This window comes from Loxodonta africana, chromosome X, assembly GCF_030014295.1.
Source record: "Loxodonta africana isolate mLoxAfr1 chromosome X, mLoxAfr1.hap2, whole genome shotgun sequence".
Classification (NCBI taxonomy): Eukaryota; Metazoa; Chordata; class Mammalia; order Proboscidea; family Elephantidae; genus Loxodonta; species Loxodonta africana.
In genome coordinates this window covers 34,358,242-34,386,136 of record NC_087369.1, presented here as the reverse complement: position 1 = coordinate 34,386,136, position 27,895 = coordinate 34,358,242, and the positions used below count along the sequence as shown (strand labels likewise).

Here is a 27,895-nt window from a genome sequence, read left to right as displayed (position 1 = left end):
AACTGCCAACCTTTTGGTTTGTAGGCGTAGCTCTTAACCGCTATGTCACCAGGAAACCCACTGCCATCACATCGATTCCAGCTCATAGGACAGAGTAGAACTGCCCCATAGAGTTTCCAAAGAGCACCTGGTGGATTTGAACTGCCGACCTTTTGGTTAGCAGACGTAGCTCTTAAACACTACACCACCAGGGTTTTCTATTTTTGCTCTATAGGTCTCTTAATGTAGTGAGAACATTCCTTTCCATGATGCTCTGCTGTGCCAAAATCATTAATCACTTTGTCCCCTCCAAAGCAAAAACTTTGTCTTCCACATTGAGTTTTAAAGTGAATTTACAATAGCATTGACACTGATGTCAGCTGCTTTGTCTTCAACATAGTGAACTGTCAAAAGCTTTGCTATAATTACATAAATTGGATGGAAAAAAAATGAACCTTTATTAGAATTAACCAATTTCCCACTTGAAGCATCTGGGACCATTTAACTGCATGTCAAATTCCTTTTCTGTTCATGGCACATTTTTAGAAATATCACTTTAGCTTTTGTACATGCACAAGAAAACTCGAAAGTGAAACTGAGCAAAATGAAGTTAGAATGGGTATTTGATCATTTGATCTCAATGAAAAGTGATGTGTCATGTACTTTTGATCCTCAGATACCGTCTTTTAGTACCAAAAGAGCATTATCAGACAATAAAATAAATACGTACTAGTAGACTCACAGTATTCAATAAACGATAAAACTGTGCAGCAAGAGTGTTGAGACTTCTTCTCCCTGAGGACTGCTCAACCTCTTTTTCCCACACGTATTTCATAAGAACTCAAAACCTATTGCTGTCGAGTTGATTTCGACTCATAGTGACCCTGTAGGACAGAGTAAAACTGCCCCATAGGGTTTCCAAGGCTGTAATCTTTATGGAAGCAGACTGCCACATCTTTCTTCCACACAGCAGCTGGTGGGTTCAAACCCCAACCTTTCGGTTAGCAGCCAAGTGCTTAACCACTGTAGCACCAGGGCTTCCCATATTTCATATACGCCTCACTTATACTTTTCTAGGTTTCCCACTGACCTCATTGACTGTCGACCTGGCGGCATCATGCATATATACACAAGGGCTTCCTTTGAGTGTACATCTAACAGTTGAATTGCTGGATCATAAGTTATGTGAATTTTCAACTTTAGGAGATAAGCCTATTCTCAACAGCAATATATAACACATGTTGTCAAGCCACATTCTTTTTTTTTATCAATCCATATTTTTGCCAAATCTTGATATTGTCAGACTTTAAAATTTTCACCAATGGAATGTATATAAAATGGTCTTTCGTTTAGGACTTGATTTATGTTTTCCTGATCACTAATAAAGCTGAAAATATCTTCATGTGTTTAATGTTTTGTCTTCTGTAAAATGCTTGTACACACCTTTAACCCATTTAACCATTTTTTCCTATTTATTTGTAGGTGTTTTTATATTTTCTTGGTACAAATTGTTGCCGTTTGTGCGTATGGACAATACCTTGAAGTTTGTAACTTGACTTTCCACTTTCCTTAAGGTATCTTTAGAAAAGCAAAATTCCTAATTTTAATATAGTCATATTTATTAATGTATTAGAGTTAGCACTTCTTTGTGTCTTTTAAAGGTCTCTATCATCATTCCGGAAACCCTGGCGAAGTAGTGGTTAAGAGCTACAGCTGCTAACCAAAAGGTCAGCAGTTTGAATCCACCAGGCACTCCTTGGAAACCCTGTGGGGCAGTTCTACTCTGTCCTATAGGGTTGCTATGAGTCAGAATCGACTCGATGGCAATGGTTTTTGGATCACCATTCCAGAGCACTGGTGGCACAGTGGTTAAAGCACTCAGTTGCTAACCGAAAAGTTGGTGGTTCGAACCCAGCAGCCGCTCCACATGCGAAAGATGTGGCGGTCGGCTATCCTAAAGCTTAAAAAAAAAAAAAATTGAAATCCTGTGGGGCAGTTCTACTCTGTCTTAGAGGGTCACTGTAAGTTAAAATTGACCTGACAGCAACTTCTCTTTTTTTAAAATCACTATTGCAAGATCTAAAATACTAATCACTTTTTTTTTTTTTACTGAGCATTTTAATGTTCTGTTTTTGATGTAAGCCCTTAATCTACTTGGAGGTCATATCTGCATATAGTGGAAATCCAAGGTCATCTTTCTCCAAATGAATAACCATTTTTTCCAGTCCCACATATTTAACAGTTGTCTGCTCCCCCACCTACCTAACATTCAACCACAGCCATGTTTCAAAGCTTCATCATTTGTGGGTCTTCTTCTGGGCTCCCTGACATATGCTACTGGCCAATTTTTCTCTCCCTGCACCAGTGCATACAAATGTTAGAATTAATGCATTAAGTTCCATAAAAAACAAAACAAAACAAAACACTTTTTGGACTGTGATTGGAATTGCACTGACACCATAGATCAGGAGTCAACAAACTTCCTGTGAAGAGTCAGGAAATATTTAAGTTTTTGTTAGCCACCTTCAGTCTGTTTCTCCTCCCCCTTCTCCTTCTTTCCTCCTCCTCTTCGTCCTTCTTCTCCTCCTCTTCCTCGAACTCTTGAAACATGTGAAAATCATTTTTAGCTTCAGGACCACCAAAACCAGAATGTGGGCCAGGTTTGGTCTGTGGGTATAGTTTCCTGACCTTGGCTATAGAACAACTTTGGGAAAATCAATGCTTTTATAATACTGTCTTCTTATCCATAAGTATGGTTCGGCTCTCCATTTATTTAGAATTTCTTTAGTGTCTTAAAATTTTTTTATAATTTCCCCCATAGAGGTGTTGTTCTTGTTTTATTAGACATATTCCTACCACCACCACCAGTTGCCATCAAGTCAGTTCCTATTCATGAACCCCATGTGTGTCAGAGTAGAACTGTGCTCCATAGGGTTTCCAAAGGCTGACGTTTCAGAAGTAGATCACCGGGCCTTTCTTCCGAGGCGCCTCTGGGTGGATTTGAACCTCCAACCTTTTGGTTAGCAGCCAAACTAATTAGTCATTTATAGCACTCAGGGACTCCTGTGTATTTGGTATTCTCCAATACTATTAATAGTTATGTCTGCTTTTAAATCAGATTCTCTAGTCATATTTGTTCTGGTATATAGAAATGTGATTGACTTGTATAACAAGCTTATATCAGCAAGATTTCTAAACTCTTTTATTACTTCTTATAGTTTTTTTTAATAGATTCTTTTGGGTTTCCCATGTAAACAATCACATAATCTGTTGGATTTCAGCATTTTTATGTGTTGGTTCCCCAAGGTTCAATCTCTAGGTAAATGTGTCCTCACTGTGGGTTTACATATGTTTAACAAGTATGAGACTCTAACACTGCTATGCTTCCATTTTGTCTTGATGTTTTTTAGTCTCCACTTATAACCCTGAATGCCAAACAAGAAATAATCATTTTTATTTATGATTCAGAAATGGAAGAGTAATGGTAAGAATGCATTGATTCTTGTGTGCTTATGCTATCTCCCAAGCATATGCTTGCTAGTTCTCCTACCAGTCTTTCTATACTCCTTCTATGCCCTGGAGCCCTTGAAGTACCAAGTATTTCTGGGTGCTTTGTGATCTCCACTTTATGTGTTGTCTTCTGTTAAGAGAGACACCAAAGCATAGTGCAGGTGACTCAGTATTTTCTAGGCTTTTTAGTAAAAAATAATATAATCATTACAGCCCCTTTTTCTCCTAAGCACCCAAGAATCCTTCGGACAGAGAGGTGATTTCCAATGACTGCCATCACACTGTACGCAGAAACACTACTCCCTCTCAGGGACCAAAGCTTTTGGTATCAGTTTCAGATCTTTATGACTGATGTTAGGTTTCTACAGTCTCCAGCCACTGCAACATTAATTAGTCATCTTCAGTAGCTTTGTTACTGTGTCAAATTCACTGTGCCTCTTTCTACCCTCAGAATGAATTATTTCCCAGGAGCTCCTTGGTCCCTTATGCAAATCAACTTTTGACCACCTGTTCCAAAAATTAGCTAGACCATAGCCAGACAGGTCTGTATCCCTGATTGGTTTTTATCTGGTACCAGTGCCAGGAATATTACTATATTACTGCTACTGCTGCAGCTATGGCTAATATTAGTACAAAAAAATTTTTTTTTCTTAGTACAGTAATACTTATATTGTGTATAACTATGATCTACAAAAGGAGCCTTGGTGGCACAGTAGTTAAGTGCTTAGCTGTTAATCTCAAGGTTGGCGGTTCCAACCCACCAGCTGTTCTTCAGGAGAAAGATGTGGCAGTCTGCTTCCAGAAAGATTACAGCCTTGGAAACCTTATAGGGCAATTCTACTCTGTCCTACAGGGTCACGATGAGTTGGAATCAGGCAACGGGTGGTGATCGGTTATTACTGGCTAGGCCTGGGCTGGAGGAAATGGCCAAGACTATGAGCCTTATGGAGTCCCTGGGTGGTGCAAACAGTTAACACACTCAGCTGCTAACCAAAGGGTTGGAGGTTTGAGTCCACCCAGAGGTGGCGCTAGAAGTGGAGATGATGCCACACTGACAGCCCAGGGAGGGAGGGAGACTCTCCTAGTTCAGCACATTGGCTTCTAAGTTGCCTTAACACAGTACATAGGGTTGTGAGCAACTTGAGGGCTGGGAGCAAGATGAGTGTCATATGCACTTTGATTACATTGTGATCAGACTGGCACATAGTAGGTACTCAAACACATTTAAGAGCTAATAGCCTGAATGCTTTTCCCTTCTCCTTCTGGAACTATTACAAAAGCAAGAAGGAGGAAAAAGAGTTGCACAAACCACATTTAAAATGAAACCGGAAGACAATCCTCTGACCCCAAACTACATCTACGGGGCCTACCGAAGACAGATGAGGTTAGGCACAAGCTGTACAAGAGGAAGTGCACAGAAGAAGCCCTTGAGAACAGCGTCAGGGACTAAGAGTAGCAGCTTTCAGAAATTACCAGAAAAAATTTGCTTAAGGAAGGTGAAGGGCTTACTCTGATGTGCTAAAGGTATATCCTTTGCTTGTAAAAATAGGTGCAGGAATTGGGATGAGCTTGGCCTCCCGGCAGAAGCTCTCATAAGCCCATCTTTGGGTCAGAGAAGCAGAGGAGTTGACACTAGGCAGGGAATCAGACAGATGGAGCATAATTTCAGTAAGCAGTCTGTCTCTGTGACAGCAGAGAAGGAGAGAGCCTTTGGCTTGTGAAGCTGCCCTCACCCTTTGTCCTCCTCCCTCCCAACAGTAATGTACTGGAGATAGCTCATCCAGGAAAATGTAACCCATTCAGTTAAGGCTAATAGAAAAGGAACAGGCACAGAGATACTCTACAAAATAAAGTGTGTGACAGAGCAGTAAATCTTATCAATACATGAGGAACACTCACCAGAAAAATGTTGCCTTAGAACAAATGAACATTGTGCCTAGCAAATGGATTTGTGGAACCGAGAGCCATCAGGGGACAGTGCTCTCTGAAGTCTCTGGTCCCTCCAGCTCTCTTTATCTCCTCAAGTTAAACCATGGCAGCCTAGGCCCTCCCTTTAGCAGAGGGTCTGGTGGGAACAATTCCTAGAGAAACTGGATTGTCGGCAGGGTGACAGGCATCCCACACGTCTCCAGAGTCGTCCCACAGCACTGGGAGGAATGATTGCCAAAAAAGAATATCTTACTCCACGGTAACGAATTGTCTAGTTGGGAGGACTGCAGATTTTCTGAGTCTCATGGGTTAACCTGGAAGGCAGTATGCTATTTTTTTTATGGTGATGAAATGGAATCTAGGCCAAGAAATACAAATGACACCCCCAAATACAAGTGACACCCTCATTTTCAGATTGCTTCCTCCATCTGAACTAGAAGTCTCAATCCAACTTGTGAATTTTGACAAGCAAATGTACCTTGCATCATTTAAAAGATTCTAATACTTTAGATGATTTATAAACTGAGCGGGAATAAAGAAGAGTGTGTTCCTCTTAACCGGAGCAGAAGTAGCTCTTCAAAATGCCCACCTTTTCTTTGAAGAGATGGTTTCGACCCGAATCTTCCATGAGGCAGTTCTACTCTGCATTACATGCGGTGGCCATGAGTTGCAGCCAACTCCATGGCAACTGATTTGTTTTTTTTTAGGTTTGGTATGTAGAAAAAAGAAAATTGTGCCTAGCAGACATTATTGGTGCGCGCTCCATCCTCTATGCACTCACTCTTCCTAAACATCCTGATAGTTTTCTACCACAAGCCCCTGTAACTTCTTCCTGAGAGCATTCTCTGGCTACTTGTCCCACATGCAGAGCAAGCTGGAAGGGCCAGGGAGTTAATGTCCCCAGGAGCAGCCCTCAACTCTTAAGACAGGAATTGCCTCACCCCTTAGAAATGTGGGCGGGGGGGCGGGACTCTGAGATGTGTTCAACATCCTTATTACTCAGAATTACCTGGGACCTTGTTGTAAATGAATTTCAGGTCCTGTCCCAGACCTGGTGAATGAGAATCTGTATTTTAACAAGGTCCCCAGATGATTTGCATGAACATTAACGTTTGAGGAGTCCTGTTATACACAGTCTCCCAGAAGTCCTGAGCAGGATTGATCCCTACTTGTGCATAGCAGTAACCTGTGGACAATTAACGCACCCTGTATTGACTGCCGTTCCTTCCTAGTCTCAGTTTACCAGCCTTGCATCAGTTTAGGATCACCTCCCAAATAAACAATGTGCGCTCACATCCTTGCCTCAGGGTCTGCTTCTGGGAGAACCTGATCCATGATGCTGATAAAACATTCTACCAAGAATTTAAAAAATAATGAAACCAATTGCCTTTCTGAAGAAAAGTCACAGGGTAGGAATGTAAGAACTCAGGGAAAAGATGACAAGACACCAGGAAAGTAAAACAGTGAGTTGGCAGAACTTGGTAAGGTAATAGAAGAAAAAGCAGAATCATTTATGGAAATAAAGATGGAATTATAAGGAGAACAAGAGATTATAGATATGATTATAGACATTAAAGTAAAAAAAATAAGCAGTAGGGAAAAAGGATATGGAAATGAGAATAGCAAACTTAGTGAAGAAGAAGTAAAGAAATAGAAGAGAGAGAAAAATGATAGTTAAAAAAGACAGGCAAAGGGCATCCAACATGTATAAGACCCAGGAGAAGAAAACCTGGAATGGGGTAGATATTTAAATATATAATTCAAAAATACTTTCCTGGAACGAAAGAGGACTTTTTACATTGTGTGCCAAGAAAATTAACTTAGAATGGTCTACACTAAAACATGTCCTGGTAAAGATAAAGAAAGAATCTATTGGGCAATCAGGCAGAAAGATCAAGTCAACCAGGCTGGGCTCAAATTTCTCCATAGCTCCAATCCAGGCCAAAAGTCAATGGAGAAATTCCTACAAGGTTAGTCAAGGAACAAAAGAATGAGGCAACAATTTTATATACAGCTAAGGCTGTCCTTCAAGTATTTTTATTTTATAAGGCTGTCCTTCAAGTATAAGGGCAGCAGAAAATTATTTTGAATATACAAGAATGCAAGTATTGTTATCATGAACTCTTTCTGAGAAAAATACAAGAGAATGAACTTCAGCCTACCAATAGAGGACGGGAGAAAGGACTAACAACAACAAAAAAAAACGGTGTGTACCAAATATATTTAACTGCAGAGCTAAGACTGAACACATATGGAGATTAGGATGAGATACGACAATATAAATACGTACCCAGACCATGTTCGAATTGCTGCATTACAAGAAAAATGAGACCAAAGGAAAAAAAGCAAGCTTTTTGGATTGTCTTAACTGGGAGCCAAAATACATTATTTTGGATTTTCAAATAAAGTCAAAGAAATAAAAACATATATAACAGTGTACAAAGGTAAACATCAAGAAAGATAACATTATTTAAGAAAAAATTGTCAAAAGACAGGGAGGAAAGGGAGCAGAAGAAAGTAAATGAATTTGGGCTATTTCCTTGCAAAAGTCATTAGAATTCTTTTATTCCACAATCAACTTTAAGTTAAAATTATTTCAGAATCTCCTTTAATACAAACTAAACCACCAGAAAGAAACTATTTAGTTGCAATTTGTTAGGGAAGAGGAATTGCCCGATTTGGGGGTCTAAATATTACAGTGTGGTTGAAATATGAGTTGATAATGCTACATAAATGTCATTTATGTAGCGTTATGTGAGACTTAAACCACAGGGCTCCACCTTGCTGAAAGAATGAGCGATTAAAATAGGTTTTATCATGGAAGTATTTACTTTCATAAAAACTTACGCATAAAGTAATCATAAAGTAGTCTATTATAACACTGTAGATTTTCCTTCCATGGAAAAATGAATATCCAGGTAGCTAGTATTTTTTTTTTTTAAGTAGGATATAGCAATCGAAGGGGGTGCACTTGCCACTCACAATTACATAAGTATTACAATTGTGCTCAGTTAGAACACATAATAAACAACCTCACAAAATTTCTTTGAGCTAAGCTATTTCATGGGAAGAAATGTGAAAAGATTAAAGAGCTTCATATGTAGGATACATAACTAATTTCGAATGAGCTCTAAGGAAATTCATAAATACACTAGGTGAGCAGCTAACCTGGGTACATCAGACAATTCAGGAATAAACACCTCACTAGACAGTTAAAATTCTTGCTGAAAACGTGCTTTGCAAGATTTTCTTTTCATACTGCTTCCTTCTCCCTGGAGAAGGCAATGTGTTGCAGTTACCTAATGGGCCAAGAAGGCTCACTGGTGACTTATCGCTAAAGCCACATGAAGTTCCAAAGCAGTCGCCTAAGGCATTGTACGTACCACACTAAATATCTAAATTGAGAGACAGAAGCTTCAGTTATTCATCCGTGTATTTGGTCCATATCAGTCCACAAACTCCAACAGAAAGAGGAACTGATTAGTAATTCTCCAGCTTTTCAAATGTGAGGGCCCCTTTTAAACATCAAAACATTTTAAGATCCACACATACTAGTGATTTGGTTTTTTGTATTCATAATGCTATACTAGTCACCAGGGTTTTTTTTTTTTTTCGATCTGCATTCATTCCCCCTATTGAAATTCAGTGCCCCAAGTTTCCTATAGTGAGCCACCCCTCACTTTTCTACTTTCATTCCATTCATGTTGGGCCATTTTGACTCTATTCTTGGGTCTTAGTCATCTAGTGCTGCTATAACAGAAATACCACAAGTGGATGGCTTTAACAAAGAGAAGTTTATTTTCTCACAGCCCAATAGGCTAGAAGTCTGAATTCAGGGTGCCAGCTGCAGGGGAAGGCTTTATCTCTCTGTCAGCTCTGGAGGAAGGTCCTTGTCATCAGTCTTCCCTTGGTCTGGGAGCATCTCAGCACAGGAACCTCAGGTCCGAAGGACGCGCTCTGCTCCTGGCACTGCTTTCTCAGTGGTATGAGTTCCCCATGTCTTTCTGCTTGCTTTCTCTTTTATATTTCAAAAGAGATTGGATTAAGACACTATCTAATCTTGTAGATCTCATCAGTATAACTGCCACTAATTCATCTCATTACATCATAGTGACAGAGTTTACAACACATAGAGAAATCACACCAGATGACGAAACGGTAAACAATCATACAATACTGGGAATCATGACCTAGCCAAGTTGACAGATATTTGGGGGGGGGGTGTCACAATTCAATCCATGACACCTTGGCTCCAGTGGTGGGTATGTGACACAGGCCAGGCCAATCAGAGCATCTTTTCTACTTGGCCACAGTAATTAATTCCAGAATGGGCTATGGGCTACCCAATTTGAGACAGGCTTAGAACCTTTGCTAGGACTGTTAAGAGTGAGACAGTCTTTTTCATGCTGGACTATTGGGATCTGCCTATATAAACCTGCAGCTGCTGGCAACCACCTTGCCTCCACAAGCATAAAGTATGCATGTGAATAAATGTCAAAGACAGGAGATAAAGCTGAGATATTTAAAGAGGCGGAGTCCCATTTTCATGGTTTGGGCCCCTAGACCTATTCGTGCCTGGATTTACCCATATACTTTTCAGATATAAACCAAAACCCAAACCAAACCCGTTGCCATCAAGCTGATTCTGACTCATAGCCACCTTATAGGACAGAGTAAAACTGCTCCCATAGAGTTTCCAAGGAGCGGCTGGTGGATTTGAACTGTCAACCTTTTGGTTAGCAGCCAAGCGCTTAACCACTCTGCCATCAGTGCTCCAAATGGAACTCTCCTGACTTTTAGATTTATCTAACCCAAACCCCAAACCCACTGTCGTTGTCAATTCCAACTCATAGCAATCCTATAGGACAGAGCAGAACTGCCCCATAGGGTTTCCAAGGCTGTAACCTTTACAGAAACAGACTGCCACATCTTTCTCCCACAGAGCAACTGGTGAGTTTGAACCGCCAACCTTTTGGTTAGCAGTTAAGCTATTAACCACTGTGCCACCAGGTTCCTCTTTCAAATATATGAGGCCATAAATATCATTTTTAGTTTGAATTGGGTTTCCGTTACTTGAAATCAAAAGTCCTTTTCTAATATAAATGCTTTGAGATGATATTTTATTTTATTGATACCAACAGCAGCTAATAATATTTAAAATTTTAGCATTAGTACTTCCGAGACATATTATTTAGTTAATGTGCAGTTAACACTTGGTGTGTTTATAAATGTGCAGACTTTTTGCAATAACTGTCCTAAGGGGTCAGAGGTGCAGGGGTTCAGAACCATTTTTATTCAAATTTTGAAGGTCACGTAGACACAGATTAAGACCACATTTACACAACTAAAATGAAACAGAGTAAGATGTGATTATCTTGAAAATCTAGTGGGGCTTAGAAAGCTAATCAACACTGCATTTTCTTTCTCAGTCAGCGTAGTTTCAAAGTCAAATATGGCTTGCATCTAAAAAATATGTACTGCAGCTAGATGGTGTTTTACAGTGATTGAAAATACTCCAGGGAATGCAGTACAATTTTATTTTACCATGTAGAATACTTAGAACTTCAATAAGGCTACGAGGTATTATTCAGTAAAACAAAATAAGTTCATTCTCAATGTCAACATCAAAAGAATCATGAAGGTACATTATTTTGTTGCTTCATTGTTTGCATGAATTACTAAAGCAATATCACATCATTACTTTGTAGATTTTTCGAGCTAATCTACTGTTTTCAAGGTGCCTTCAAACATATTATTTTATTTAATTCTAAGATTACTTCTGTAAGGAAGTGAACTAGAAGCCACTGAGACTATGTGGGGCTCTATGGTGGGTAACATATCATAAGGTGAGTGTTATTGTCGCTATTTCATACATAGAAAAATTAAAACTCAAAAGGTAAATAAGTTTTCTTTGTTCATATGTTTAACACACAGCAAAGCTTGGATTTATACAAAATTTTTCTGCATTCAAGATACTTCTCTATTTTCTACTTTTAACGGACCAAAGACCCTGTGGAGCACAGTTCTATTGTGGCACACGTGGGGTTGCCATGAGTCGGAATCGACTCCACCGCTACTGATGATTAGAGTAAAATAGGGCCTATATGTCTGAAGCAGAATTAATGAGTGAAGATTTGTTTGTCTGATTAATGGGTATTGAGGACTGGCCTATCTGGATTCCTTGCCTCCATGTTGACTTGAACTATTGAAAACAATCATCTTTATATGATTCTACGGCATCTTAATGAAGTTAATCAAAACCAACCTCCCTTCCTTCTTGTTCTTTTCTTCTTTCCTCCTCTTCCTCCACCTCTTCTGCTTCTTCTCCTCCTCTTTCTTCTCTTTCTGTGGTGGTGATTTGGTGGAGGACAAGTCTTGCTTTGCCGATTTGCTACATTTTTACTTCATTTTTTTAGTCTGACAAAAGTGACTTTTAAAAAGTCCACTTCAACACTACATTCTAGGCACCCTGACTCAGTAATACCACTCTATGGGTATACTGGTCTACAATGACTAGTGGCAAAGCAAAAGACCAGAGTAGGCCTAATAGGCTTGAAGAAAAAGATGGAGTGATTCCAGAGAAAAAGATGGTAAGACACAAAGATTAAGAAATGGAAAGAGGGAGATATAAGGAAGCTCTACATAGGGAAGTAAAACACAAGATATGTTCCTTCCCTTCTGTCCAACATAAGCTCCAGGATCAGCCATTTTAATACTGCTTTTACTAGTAATTTGGAATATTCATCTTCATTGACCCATTCCATTTGGACCTTGACAATATCCAACCTTTAATGAACCCTACTCTCTAGGTTTTTTGCTCATCCAGAAGAAGCCACAAAACTGAATGGGTCTACTAATGTTCATGTCATTGAACCTAAGAGGAATTTCCAACCTGATTGCTCCATGGGGGCCTCAAATTCAACATATTGTAACATTGAACTATCTCTCCCTTTTCCATATGTCTTACTTTTTTAACTTTCTAATTTATTTTAATGCTGCACCATTTAGTCTTCACATCCCAGCAGTTTTGAAGCCCTGAAAATGACATCTTCTTAGAGTTCTAGAATTTGAGGACTCTTTTCCATTCCCCCTGCCAGCACCTTAATTTTCGGTCTCATTACTGGGTTGTTATTGTGATGGCCATCTTGTTAGTCTCTACCTGCAGCCCCTACCTCTTCTATCCCAGCTTCACATCACTTTTTGATTAATCTAAGATGCAGCTTTGCTCTGCACTGGGCAAATCTGCTGCAAAGGACCTCTTTGAAGTGTTGAAAAACAAAGATGTCACCTTGAAGACTAAGGTGTGCCTGACCCAAGCCATGGTATTTTCAGTCGCATCATATGCATGTGAAAGCTGAACAATGAATAAAGAAGACCAAAGAAGAACTGACACCTTTGAATTGTGGTGTTGGCAAAGAATATTGACTATAACCATGGACTGTCAAAAGAACTAACAAATCTGTCTTGGAAAAAGTAGAAGCAGAATGCTCCTTAGAAGCAAGGGTGGTGAGACCGCATCTTACATACTGTGGACATGTTGTGAGGAGGGATCAGTCCCTGGAGAAGGACCTTTTGCTTGGTAAAGTACAGCGTCAGCAGAAAAGATGAAGACCCTCGATAAGATGGATTGACACAGTGGCTGCAACAATGGGCTCAAGCATAACAATGACTGTGAGCATGGCACAGGACCAGGCAGTGTTTTGTTCTGTGCTACACAGGGTCGCTATGAGTCGGAACTGACTTGCTGGCACCTAACAACAACAACAAGATGCAGCTAACATCATGTCTTTTCCTTGCTCTGAAATGTTCTCATTGCTTAATCTATGAAACCCAACCCACTGGCCCTGGCACTCCAGGTTGCTCATGATTTGTTCCAAATGTAGTATTTCAGACTTTCTCTCACTGCTCTCTTGTCCCCATGGGGAACTGAACTCTTCACCTTTCTTTGAAGATCCCTGGCCCTATATTCATCCCATTTCCTCTGCCCAGAATGTCTTCACCTTCCCAATCTTGGTTAATTCTGAAGTTACCCTTTATTTCTCCGTGCATCGCTGACACTTTTGGCACTCTTCCCGGATGGTTAACTTCTTCTTCTGTACGTTATAAGTATTTGTGTATATGTTTTATCTTCTGTGCTATATTGCCGGCTCTTTGAGGAAAGGGGTTATTCATCTTTGCATTCCTCACAAGGGTCCCTTATACTTAGTTTACACTTTCTTGAATGAAAAGTGATTAAACCTTAGGTTTAGATCGTTTCTTTTATGGTGACTGGAGCAATGGCGAATAGTTGTGTACATGTATGTATGTGTGCACACGAGTGTGTGCGTGTCTGCGTGTGTGTGTTCATTTTGACCCCTATTCTTTTCTAAACCTATTTCCAAGCACTAACGTAATTTAGGATTTTGGTAGTTAAGGAATAAGAAATGGCTTCCAGGCACAGTTAGGGGCTGCTTTGAAAGCATGAAGATAGCTAGAAGGCAGTTTTCGAATATTTAAAAATTTAGATAGACACAATATAAATCATTCTGGGAGGTGACATAGTACTTGACTGTGGTACTGTATCTGAGAGGGCTGTTAGATGAAAGTAATCTTTTCTAAACTCGAACTGACATGGGAACAGTTAAGTCTGATTTGTGAGCTACCGAAGTGTCATCTTTTATTCTTCTCAAAGACCTTAACAACTTGAAGGTGAGGACAAAGAGAAGGAAAGAAATGGAGGCTCATTTATTCTTCTTGAGGTAGAAATTGATGTTCATCAAACTCTTCTCTCTAACGACTTGCAATGATACACTTGATGGGTCGTAAAAATGTTCACCGAGTTTTGAGATATTGGGTCACACTCTAATTTTGTTTCTGGAGTGTTTTGGGATTAGGCTCTTTTTGCGTGGATGAGATTATGCCTTGCTACTTAAGAGTAGGGATATTAATGACCACTCATACGTACCGTAATTTGCCACAATTCCCCACATCTTTTTCCACCTTATTTTATTCTGAGTGTATGAATCTAATCCTACCTTTTGTTTACTCTTAAAATTCTTTTTTCCCCCCACTAAGGTGCAACAAGGTGAAGGAACTCAATTCACATGCTCTTCTAAGAACTGAAACGTGTTCCCACTTCTGATGGAACCGAATAGTGCTTTGAACTATGGAAGATAAAAACAGACAAAAAATAACTAGAGATTATGACAAAATATTTAGCATGCTTTCTTATTGCCACCATATGAGGGAGGTATTTAATATTTTGTTGCCATTTTAGAGGCAAGTGTCATAAGAAAGTCCTTTAGGTTTTCTTGATATTTATGTTTCCTTGTTTCTTTATTCATTCATCTATTAAATATTTGCTGAGTATGTACTCTATGCCAGGTAGAATTCTGGGGGTTGGCATTCAGTAATGGGTTAGTTAATGTTAATTTATGAGGTGATAACCTACCTCACACCACCATCCCTACTAGTGACTGCATGTAGTCTAGTGATCATTAAATGTTAATTTTTTATTTTCTACCCTTCTTTATAATATAGTGCATAACACACGTATGATGGAAAGTCACCATGATGTCAAGACATTTAAGCCTTAATGCAAACTGAAGTTTCTCATAGCTATCCAAGAGGGCAGCTACTTCATATAAGGGTTTCCATGAAGGATAATGCTGGAATTCTGTTTCAATTGAGAATGTGAGTTAGCCTATGACAAGACTCATATCTTGTCCCTAGCAACTGCTTGACTAGTTCTAAGAAAGAAGTTCTTGGTTTCTTTCTTATTTAGAAGGAGCAGGTGTCAGCACTGCAACTACGTAATGTGGCATAGGAATCAGAAAAGTTTCATTTTCTCGTATATATGAACAAATGATTATCTTCTATACATCTCTCATTTGAGAACTGGAGAGCTTGCACTTTATTACTTCCTAAAGGTCCCTGTGAGTCGGAATCAACTCTACAGCAATGGGTTTGAGTTTTTTTGGGGGGGGGGAGTGAAAAGGTCACTTAGGAGTTTCTGGGTGGTGCAAATGGTTAAGCACTCAACTACTAGCCAAACGCTGGTGGCTCAAACCCATCCAGAGGCACCTCGGAAGACAGGCCAGGCAATCTGCTTCCCAAAGGCCACAGCCTTGAAAACCCTGTGGAGCACAGTTCTACTCTGCACACATGGGGTGACCATGAGTCAGAATCAACTTGATGGCAACTAACAATAACAAAGGTCACCTAGAAGAAATCCCTCCTCTTTCTCCAAATTCCACACCTCTACATTTTATTTGGTCTCTTTTAATAGTTGTTGATTGATTCCAAGAATCTTACCTAGTTGGACTGCCTTTTTCCCTGGCTGAGTGCTCTTTCAATAAGACCTATCTAATCATGCTTTCTCTAGCTCAGTCTCCAGTGGCTTTACAAGGTCCAGCTCAAATGCCACCTGAGCTACAGAGCCTTCCCTGACCTTCCCCTTTCCATCCCCTGTTGGCCAGAGGAGAGATCACCCATTCCTCCACTCTCATACTCCTCTCTTTATGCCGCTAATGTAGGTCTTATTATACTGGTAATCTAGTCAGTCATTTATATTTCTCAGATTTTGAGCATGTTGTGAGCGGAGAGAATGTCCTATTTATCTTTGCCTTTCTAGCACCTTACACAGTGCCTGGCATGAAATAGGCAATAATTATTTCCTGAATTGAATTAATCAAATACACTGGGAGTTCCCACTGATGTTCCAAAGAATTTTAAAGGAAACATTAAATTCCTTTTATATCTTCTGAAAGGAGCCCTGGTGGTGCAGTGGTTAAGCACTAGACTGGTAATTGGAAAGTTGACAGTTTGAATCCACCAGCTGCTCCTTGGAAACCCTATGGGGCAGTTCTACTCTCTCCTATAGGGTTGTTATGAGTCAGAATCGACTCCACAGCAATGGGTTTTCGGGTTTTTATATCTTATGAAAGGAGCCCTGGTGGCGCAGTGGTTAAGCGCTCAACTGCAAACCGAAAGGTCAATGGTTTGAACCCACCAGCCACTCCGCACGAGAGAAAGATGTGATAGTCTGCTTCCATAAAGACTACAGCCTTGGAAACCATATGGGGCAGTTCTGCTCTGTCCTATAGGGCCGCTATGAGTCACAGTCAGCTTCTGGGCAATGAATTTATCATTTTTCCAGAAAACCCTCATTACCTGATAGTATATTCTAAGTCCAAATAATACATCATCCTATGGTAATTCAATGAGTTCTGTATCTCTTTGCTGCAGATGAGGCGGAGTTGATCACTTACTGGATGAGAGACTTTAGAAGATGTAGCACAACTATCAGATAACCCCGATCTCTGCTCATTTTGTCCTATTTCCTCTTCCCAGTATCTATGCAAAATAAATTAAATAAACTTGGGGCTCTACTTCCTTGGGCAATTCATTTCAAAAAAGATGTGGTTTGTTTTGGGCGTTTCAAGCTCTGTAATCAATCAGAAAATTTGCATATCTTACAATAAGATAAGGAGCCCTGGTTGCGCAGCTGTTAAGAGCTATGGGGAGCTATGGCGAGCTACGGCTGCTAACCAAAAAAGGTCAGCAGTTCGAATCCACCAGTTGCTACTTGGAAACCCTATAGAGCAGTTCTACCCTGTCCTATAGGGTTGCTAGGAGTTGGAACCGACTCGACAGCACCCAACAACAACAACAACACAATAAGACTGGAATCCAAAGGAAGCCCACCTACTTGGTCTTCCCCACAGAAAGCAAACGGAAGTGAAACTCCTAAGGGCTGTGTGCTCAGTGAAATGATTTCTGTACGGCATTTTAGCGAGGCAGTGGTGGGTCAGTGGTAGAATTCTGGCCTTCCACACTGGAGACTTGTGTTATATTTCTGACCAATGCACCTCATTCTCAACCACCACATGTCTGTCAGTGGAGGCTTGCATGTTGCTATGATGCTGAACAGGTTTCAGCAGAGCTTCCAGGCTAAGATGGACTAGGAAGAAAGGCTCAGAAATCTACTTCTGAAAATCAGCCAATGGAAACCATACAGATCACAATGGCCAATCCACAGCCGATTATGGGGATAGTGCAGGACTGGGTAGCATTTTGTTCTGTTGTGCGTGGGGTCACCATGAGTCAGGGGCAATTCTATGGCAGCTAACAACAACAACAACATGGCACTAGTTGGAGTTTGCTTAGTACGAAAGTGTTTCTTAGACAAAGCTCACCTCAGTTTTGAATTCATCTTTCCACTGTCATCTTACTTTTTTCACCACTCATTTTATTTCAGAGCTTCTCCTCATGACCCTGTTTCAGCAAGCCTCTTGGATATCTACGTCTCCCAGCTCTTATCCAACCTACACGTGCCATCTGTAGGCCATTAAAACAAAAAACACATTCAAGCCAAAGTATTAATGGGTCATGCTTTTAAAGGGACTCCTGGACAAGAAAATGCCCTAGACCACATTGGGGTGGCCCCTCCAATTGTAGGTGTTCAGGCACTGTAGCAGACTAAGGGAAGGACAATTTCACATGCAGCTCAAATCACATCTCAGAGGCGCTGGAGCCCAAATAGCCTTACTGTTCCACGGAGGTTGTGGGTGGCCCAGGGTGATTTAAAAGACAAGAGGACATACCAGACATTCCTAACAGGAGAGTTCATGGTTTTCAAACTGTGTTCCTTAGTATCTAGGGATTCTGTGGAAGATCAAGGGTGATATGAACGGGGAAACCAAGACGAACAAGTAGGCAGGACTCTCCCCCTGCACTCCTCACGTCAACTAATAATACTTTACCCTTAATAATTAGATTACTATTATTTGACTAATAGTAATGGAAGTATAGTCCCTCTGTTACCTTTTAATGAATTGAATTTCTAATTAAGTTTATTTTAAAAAGTTTTTTCCTAAATTTTATTTATTTTGTTGCTGTTGTTGAGAATATACACATAAAACGTACACCAATTCATCAGTTTCTGCATGTACAATTTAGTGACATTGATTACATTCTTTGATTTGTATAACCATTCTCACTCTCCTCTTTTGAGTTGTTCCTGCCTCATTAACATAAACTCACTGCACCCTGAGGTTCCCATCTAATCTTTTGAGTTACTGTTGTCAGTTCGATCCCATATAGATAGTTCTTAAAAGAGCATAATGCTCATGGCAGGCCTTTTTTTTTACTAGTTAAGCTAAACTTCTGTTCACTTTTTTAAAAAATGGTTTACTTAAAAAAAAAATGGCAAGTGCTATTTAAGCTCATGTGCTCTGTGTCCAGGAATCCCCAGTTAAAATGTAGATATCTTTAAGCAAAAACTCATTTGCCTGTCACTATCTCAGGGGGCATTAATTATCAAATAGCTAAGCCTTGAAAAGCTGAGAGTTGGTTTTTGGAAGAGTGGGCTACAGAGATGGAGCATTTTGTTACGGGGACAGAAGAAATAGAAAAAAAAAGAGTCATGACAGTGGGGAATGACTGGAGGTAATGTCGAGTGTCAAAGGCAAATTGGCCAGCTTCATGATTTGGCCTATGATGTGCCCTGTCACAGCCTGTAGACTTCAGGTTTTCAGAGCTTAAAGATATGTCACCTGTGTCTTGTTTAATTCATCACATTTGATAATCTGTCAGCATTCCTGACTGTATCACAATGATAGCTTATCCCTTACCTCACTGCAGTCATATACATCTCAAATTAATAATGAAAGATTATACCACAATGGGAGCCCACTGACATAGTGAGTGGAGTATGTTGAATTCTCATTTCCAATTTTTCACCTTTTCTTGCATCCATGCCCATTGCATTGTAACTTTGCACGTCCTTTCACGAAAAGAGGGCTATACTTCCTAGCCCCCGACTTTAAACTTGACCATGTGACTTGCTTTGGCCAAGGGGATGTGGGTGTAAGCAACACTGCACCAGCTTCGAGGCTAGGACTTATGAGGTCTTGTATGTTTCACTTACCCTTTGTACTTCTGACATCACCACGAGAAGACCATGGTCCAGCTAGCCTGCTGATCCCAGAAGGATGAGAGATATGTGGACCAAAAGGATCCAACCTGCAGCTTGGAGACGCCCAGCTTAGCCCAGACAAGATCAGCTGTGCCATCTCAGCTGATGTGCGTACAAGCGACAAATAAAAGTTTAGAGTTGAATGTCATTGGGATTTTGTGATTGTTTATTTTGCAGTACTAGCTGGCTGATGCCACAGATAAGAGTTAAGTTTGCAGTCAGACACACCTGAATTAAAATTCAGCTGAACTGACTTTGGGCAGTTAATTTAGCCTCCCTAAAGATTCTTTTTTTTAAAGATTCACTATGAAGCATTGGTTGGTCAGTGGTAGAATTCTCACCTTCTATTCGAGAGACCAGGGTTTGATTCCCAGCCAATGCACCTCAAGTGCAGTCACCACTCATCTGTCAGTGGAGGTTTGCAAGTTGCTATGATGTTGAACAGGTTTCTGCAGAGCTTCCAGACTAAGGAGTAGGAAGAAAGGCCTGGCAATCTGCTTCCAAAAATGAGCCAATGAAAACTCTCTGGATCACAACGGCCTGATCTACAATCGATCATGGAGATAGCACAGAATCGGGTACAGTTTCGTTCCATTGTGCATGGGGTCACCCTGAGTCAGAGGCAGACTTGATAGAAGCTAACAGCAAAGATCCAGTACTCTCATCTGTAAAATATATGTAATCATAATAATTATATCACAGTGTTATAGACATTAAATGAAATGATGTTTGTAAACTCCTAGGCAGAATGCTTCACTATTAATATTGTTATACTTACAAATACAAAGAATATTTTGGGATTCAGTAACCCAATGAAATAGGAGACACCCATGAATTTCAAGGTATGAATTAGATTTTTAAATATATGATGGTTAAAAAAAAAAGGCATTTATTCTTCTGAAACTCAGGGCAGATAAATCATTTTTCTTTTGTTTAATGACCATTAAACTTCATAAATGTACTACTTGGAGAGATGAATAATTAGCTTGGAAATAGTTTTCTTTTAAAGGGAAATATAATCATGACTTGACCAACATCACTTGGTGTATAAAGTGCTATCAGTCAGACGCTCTAGTTAGCATGGAAACCCTGGTGGCATAGTGGTTAAGTGCTACGGCTGCTAACCAAGAGGTCAGCAGTTCGAACCTGCCAGGCGCTCCTTGGAAACTCTATGGGGCAGTTCTACTCTGTCCTATAGGGTTGCTATGAGTCAGAATTGACTCAACGGCAGTGGGTTTTGGGGTTTTTTTTGTTTTTTTCTAGTTAGCATGCTTGACTTGTTTGTGACCAAGAGTTCAGGTGAATACTTTTGAGATTTATTTTGTAATTTTCAACATGTCAATATAAAACAGCTTTTTAAATTTTTTTGTCCCTCCATTGCCATCAGGTTGGAATAAATTGACTTTTGATGCAAAGTTGTGGCCAGGGGTTGAAATTTACATATGATTGATGTTCAAAGTGCTGACTAGTGACACCTCCCTCCTTCTTGTATATCACTTCCTGGACTGGGATCTGTTTTGGGTAAAATATTGAGACACTCACTGGCCTCTGTGCCCCTCAGATGCTCTTGAAAGAAGAGAGAACTCATTGACTACATTTGTTCTTAAAAAAAACAACTGATGTTTGCAAATGTTTTGAAAAATATATTTCCAATTCTTGGGTCTTCAAGCATACAATCTTAGTATATTATTTCCTGATCAATTAGTAAATCCATTGGTCCAGCCAGCTCTTAGCACCCAGTTTATGTTTTTCGTTTTGCAGGAATTTTAGAATGAATACCAAATCCCTGGAGTGGCCACGCCCTCTTCCCTTACTGAGGCAACTCCCTTCTGTTGGACTTCCATTTTCATAAAGAGAAAGCCCTCAGGAGAATGGCAGCTGGGCTGAAGCAGCTGTGAGAGGCTTTATGGTTGCAGGAAAGCTAAGGTATGCTAATTTGTCTTTGTTTTTTCATTTTAGTGTTTTGCTAGCGAAACTTGCAAAAACTCTCAGAACTTTTTTTTTCCTATGAAACACGTGCACGTGCAGCTGAACGCTTAAATACTGCGCCACCAGGGTTCAGACAGCATGGGTTGGTCATTGTATTTGCTTGGGTTCTTCCAAAAGATGAGGATTTGGGTGCACATAGTTTATTGGGTGGTGATTCCTGGAAGCGTGGGGAGAGAGTAATAGAAGAAAGACAATGAAGGGTGCATTTTAATGAGCAGGTTACTGCTGTGGGCACTGGGCATTCAATCCTGCTGGGGCCCCCCTGAACACAACTCAGAATTGTCCCACCAATGGGTGAAGGAGCTGAGGTATCCCTCCCTCAGTGCTCTGTCCTCTGGGCTGAAGTTGGCTCCTGGGGTGTTAAATTCCAGACATTTCCAGCTTGCTCTGCACAGACTAGATTCATTTCTGCAGCTAGAGAGAGACCCCAGGCAGAGAGAAGGCATGGAGTATATAACTGTCCATCCAAGCTGCAGGTGACTGGTGGGGTCAGCAGAAGGAATATGGGTGAAATCACCAACAGCATCTGCTACTGACACTGAAGGGGAAAACATGCTTCCTCTTCATTTTTCCTCAAAATAAAAAGAAACAAATCGAAATTACTCATGTTACGTGCATTTCAAGGGAAAAAGATTTCTTTAAAACAATATGTTGATAGTCAAATATATGCAAATACCTATTTCCATAAGGGGCCTTGTTTTTTTAGATTGTGCCTTAGGCAAAAGTTTATAGCTTAAGTTTGTTTCTCAAACAAAAATTTACACACACATTGTTATGTGCTAGTTGCTCTCTCTATAATGTGACAGCACATTCCTCCTTCCCACCCCGGGTTTCCCATGTCCATTTAACCAGCTTCTGTCCCTTCCTGCCTTCTCATCTCACCTCTGGACAGGAGCTGCCCATTCAGTCTCATGTATCTACTTGAACTAAGAAGCACTCTCTTCACGAGTCTCATTTTATGTCTTACAGTCCAGTCTAATCTTTGTCTGAAGAGTTGGCTTCGGGAATGGTTTTAGTTCTGGGTTAAGAGAGAGCCCGGGAGCCATGTCTTTTGGGGTCCCTCCAGTCTCAGTCAGACCATTAAGTCTAGTCTTTTTACTGGAATTTGAGTTCTGCACCCCACTTTTCTCCTGCTCTGTTAGGAACTCTCTGTTGTGTTCCTTGTTAGGGCAGTAGTTGGTGGTAGCCGGGCACCATCTAGTTCTTCTGGTCTCAGGCTGATGGAGTCTGATTTATGTCACCCTTTCTGTCTCTTGGTCTGATAATTACCTTGTGCCTTTGTTGTTCTTCATTCTCTTTTGCTCGAGGTGGATTGGGACAAATTGATGCATCTTAGATGGCTCCTTGCTAGCTTTTAAGACCCCAGGCACCACTCACCAAAGTGGGATGAAGAACATTTTCTTAATAAACTTCGTTATGCCAATTGACTTAGATGTCCCCTGAAACCATGGTCCCCAGGCCCCTGCCTGTGCTACTCTGTCCCTCGAAGTATTTGGTTGTATTCAGGAAACTTCTTAGCTTTTGGTTTAGTCCAGTAGTGCTGACTTCCCCTGTATTGTGTGTTGTCCTTCCCCATAAGGGGGCTTTTATTTTCCAAATTAAACTTCTTTGTTCATATTGGTAAGACCCCTGGGCGTTGCAAATAGTTTGCACTAGGCTACTATGCAAAAGTTTGGCAGTTCGAATCCACCCAGCAGTGCCGTGGAAGAAGGGCTTGATGATCTACTTCCATAAAATACAGCTCTTGAAGACTCTATGAAGTGCCATCCTACTCTGACACACATGAAGTTGCCAGTAGTTCAAATCAATTTGACAACAAAGGTTTGGTTTGTTTGGTCCGTAGTGGTATAGGAAATATGGTTATAAGGAAGAAACCCATAATATTTTCTCACAGCTAAAAGCCAAGATGAGGAAAACACATTTTACCTACAAGAACAAAGGTTTAATAAAAATTTTTTTCCCCCAATTTGCCTCCCCTGCCTTGGCTTTCCTTTTTTAGGAATTGTTTGTTACTAACTCTGACCACAAGATGTCACTATTTTACCAGCCTAAAATCTAACCGCGGCTGCAAAAGTTTAACACTATTTCCTTTGCAGATGTTTCAGTAACAGTGAAACATACCCATTGAAATTATCAAGGTTTTTCTGGTAGAGGAAGTTAAAAGGTTTCACTTGAACAAAGGTCAAATCACAAATGTCTGGTCATCTCCCATAAAATCCAGGACCTTCCAGGGACTATAAAATATTTATTCACCCCCTCTACCCCCAATATATGTTGGGCAGACAATTATCACGATAAAATGTTTATCTTTTTCATTATTTGCTCCATTCTATGCTTTTGAAATGCATGAAGACTCATTTTAATTCAGGACCTCTGAAATATTACAAAATGCAACCCCAACTGATGTTTTTGGACAATTGCTTTTTAGGTAGCAAAAGAGGAACTCAGGAAGCCTGAATGAGGGGCATATTACATGCCCACTACAAAGCATCTTCAGGGAATTACTAAACCTTCAGGCAGAAGCTGAACTCCTAAGAAACTGTGCAACGACTTCATTAGGGGTGGCCACCCTTACGTTTAAAAGGAGCCCTGGTGAAGCAATGGGTGAGCACTCAGCTCCTACCTGAAAGGTGCTGGTTTGAACTCACCCAGGGCTCTGAGGGAGAAAAACCTGGCAATCTGCTTCCATAAAGATTATAGCCTAGACAACCAAAGGGGGCAGTTCTACTCTTTCACATAGGGTCACTATGAGTTGAAATCAACTCGACGGCATACAACAACAATCACTCTTAGGTTATAATTTCTCTCCATGGAGTTTTCACCAGAATCCTTATACCTATATTGCCCACACTAATACAGAAAAAAGAGTTTCATTTGGAATATAAAAGCCCCCGTATGAAAGCATACCAAAAACAATAACAAACCAAACCTGTTGCTGTCCAGTCAATTCCAACTCATAGCAACCCTGTAGGACAGAGTAGACTGCCCCATAGGGTTTCCTAGGCTGTTATATTTCTGGAAGCAGGCTGCCACATCTTTCTCCCTTGGAGCAGCTGGTGGGTTCAAACCACTGGTTCGCAGTTGAGCACTTAACTATCGTGCCACCAGGGCTTCTTCATCTCTTACTAGGTGCTCAATAAATAACCCATTGCCATCGAGTCGGTTCGAACTCACGGTGACTCCATGCATGCAGAGTAGAACTACACTTCATAGGGTTTTCAAGGCTGCGACCTTTGGAAAGCAGATCACCAGGCCTTTCTTCCCAGGCGCCTCTGGGTGAGTTCAAACCACCAACTTTTCGGTTAGTAGTTGAGCGTTTAACTGTTTGTGCCACCTATGTTTATTATAGTAGTACATGTAATGTTACTTTAGCAGTGTGGTGCTGTGTCATTTTTCATGTTTTGGATTTAGTAAAATAGCCCTGGCATTTGTCAACACCTACTTACTCAGGTTAGAGGTCAACTTATTTAAAAAAACAAAGCCACTTAAGTCAATCATTAAATGCAGTGTGTAGAACAAGTTGTGCCTTTGCTCTGTTGTATTGAATCATTTCATTTTCTCCTTGCTATTACAATCAAAAGAAGTAAGTGCATTTTTACAGAACAACATCCAGCTTACTGGTCTGCAAAATACTGAGCCTTTATGTGGCCTTTTTAAAGGGGCTTTCCCTTGCTCTTGAAATCAGGCTGAACAAACTGCAGGACGTTGGGAGTTTGTAACCCAACTACGTAAGGAAAAATTGTTTGTGACTCTATAGAGGAAAATTAGATGAAGATATAAAGTTTTCATCTCATTATTTTCATTTCATATTTATCAGAGCTTGTTGACATTTTCTGTGTTATCTAATCTTGAACATACTTGAGGCTATTATTTAGAAAAAAATAAAGGACAACGTTTTGTCAGCACTCCAACTTATGTGGATAATTATATTGAGGAGACTATCATTTGAATAGTTTTGTACTGAGTTTAAATTATGCATTTCACCAACGTGCAATTAATTGAAGTAGAGACACCTGCAAACTAATGTCATCGAATCAAGTGCGTAAGTAGAACATACACTTAGGTGAAGTAGCCTATCTTCCTACATTCACATATTGTATCTTTAAGACAGCAGCAGAATTAAATACTGTTCAGTTAAGAACAATCCACTTAACGGGAAACACAGGCAACAGAATTTACTCCAGGTGGGTGAGTATGGTATACTCTACACAACCTTGTGTCTCTTGAATGCCTATTGTCCTGTGAATTTGCCATTCACACACTTTTCATTAACTTGTGTTTAGTAATAACCAGTTTCTCCAACTCACTAGAATAGAATAATCTAGAATTCAGGTAAAAATGGGATCCAGTGTGTGTATGCAGTGGGGGAGCCCATAGGCCCCCGGAAATTGCGTAAGAAATTATACGTGTGCATGCATATTTGTGGTGTGGTTGAGCCAACCAATGGATAACCAATATCCTTTCTCTTATTATTATTACTACAAAAAAAGATTTTATTATGTCTGACAGGCACCTGACCGAATAGTGCATATGCCAATTTTCCCACTTCTCTTCTAGTTAGGGCTGTCCAATGAGAATTAAATACAAGTTGGCGAGACTTTGAGTATCCTTTAGAAGGGTCAGATAGTATATGTATCCTTTGTCCTATTACCTTTCTAATCTACCTCCTTTTCTCTGCCTGGAATGCAGATGTGATGGCTGGAACTCTAGCAGTCATTTTAGGGCTTTTTAAAATGTTAGGTAAATATATTATTAAAAAAAAATTTTGTATTGAGGTAATATTTACATACAGTGAAATATTCACATCTTAAGTACACTGTTCAATCAGTTTTGGCAAATGCATATCAAGACCCACAATATTTCCATCACCCCAGAAAGATCCCTTCTGCTCTTTCCCAATCAATTCCTACTTCCCACCTAAGAAACAACCACTGATCTTGTTTGTATTACCATAGGTTAGTTTTGTCTATTGAGAATTTTATGTAAATGGATTATACAGTGCGTACTCTTTTCTTACATTTAGAGTAATGTTTTAACATCCATCCATGTTGTTTCATGTATAAGTAGTTCTTTCTTTTTTATTGCTGAGTATTATTTCATGTTATGAATATACTGCAGTTTGTTCATCCATTCTTCCATTAGTAAATGTCTGGACTGTTTCCAGTTTGGGCTATTGTGAATAAAGCTGCTATGAACATTTGTGCACAAGTGTTTACGTGAACATATGGTTTCATTTCTATTGGATAAAGATGTTGTTGTTGTAGTTAGGTGCTGTCGAGTCAGCTCCACCTCATAGCGACCCCATGTGTAACAGAACAAAATGTTGCCTGGTCCTGTGGCATCCTCACAAGCGTCTGTATATTTGAGCCCATTGTGGCAGCCACTGTGTCAATCCATCTTGTTGAGGGTCTTTCTTTTTTTTCACGGACCTTCTATTTTACCGTGGATAAATATATAGGGGTACAATTGATGAATCATAGGGTAGGTATATGTATAGCTATTTTAAAAACTGTCAACAATTTTCCAAAGCTGCTGTAAATTTTTAAACTTTCATTAGCAATGTCTTCACCAATATTTGGTGTTGCCAATCTTTTTTATCTTAGTCATTCTAGTGAGTGTGTAGTAGTATCTGTGATTCCCTGATGACTGATGATGTAGAGTACTTTTTCATGGGTTATTGGACATTGCATTTTTAATATAATCTTAGATTAGACCATGAGGCCTTCAAGGGACACACTCCAGTAACAATAGTACCCACTTGACCCATTTTCGTCAAGTCGATTCTGACTCGTAGTGACTCATAGAGCTGACCTATAGGGTTTCCAAGGCTGTAATCTTCACTGAAAGCAGGCTGCCACATGTTTCTCCTGCAGAGTGGCTGGTGGGTTCTAATCACCAACCTTTATGTTAGCAGCTGAGCACTTAACCACTATACCACCAGAGCTCCTTAGTATTCCCTTAAATCACTTTTAAAGGATCATGCATGTTGCTAACTGTAGAATTTCCCTTTTGTTTAATAGGGCTTGTAAGCTTTGAGCAAGAATTGTAATGTTCTGGAGAATATTGGGGACTTTGGGAGATTTGTGGTAGAAAGGGAGAGAGAAAAGAGACCTGGGGCTACTGGAGGCCAGAAAGAGAATTTAGGGTAAATAAATGAGAATTTTAATGGTGGCTTTACTTGGGTTTTTCTGTGAAGTGTGTGATGTAAACCCTCATCTCCATTCCTCATAAAAATTTCAAGAAAACTACATTATTCGTGAGTGTAGGAGTCAGCAAACTAATGGCTCACAGGCCAAATCTGGGCTACTGTTTGGTCTTGTGAATAAAGTTTTATTGGAACATAGCCACACTCATTTGTTTACATGTTGTCTGTGGCTGCTTTTATGTTACAATGGCAGAGTTGAGTAATTGTGACAGAGACACATAGCTGAAAATGTTTATTATCTGACCCTTTACAGAAAAAATTCTGTCAACCCAGTACTGTTGCTTTAGAGAACTGGAACTGTTTTGGGGGAGAAGGGGACTGCGACG

The 27,895-nt window shown here is 40.1% G+C and overlaps 1 long non-coding RNA gene across 1 annotated transcript in view; it reads left to right on the top strand.

The window, feature by feature from the left end:
* The first annotated feature begins 1,602 nt into the window (after positions 1 to 1,602).
* Positions 1,603 to 27,895, top strand: part of LOC111747705 (uncharacterized) — a 46,841-nt gene continuing 20,548 nt past the window's right edge. Inside the window, exons 1-6 of the long non-coding RNA XR_010319747.1 lie at positions 1,603 to 3,463; positions 11,127 to 11,264; positions 14,473 to 14,647; positions 14,938 to 15,090; positions 16,645 to 19,482; positions 21,137 to 21,301. This is a non-coding gene — a long non-coding RNA (uncharacterized LOC111747705). The remainder of the gene's footprint in view (positions 3,464 to 11,126; positions 11,265 to 14,472; positions 14,648 to 14,937; positions 15,091 to 16,644; positions 19,483 to 21,136; positions 21,302 to 27,895) is intronic.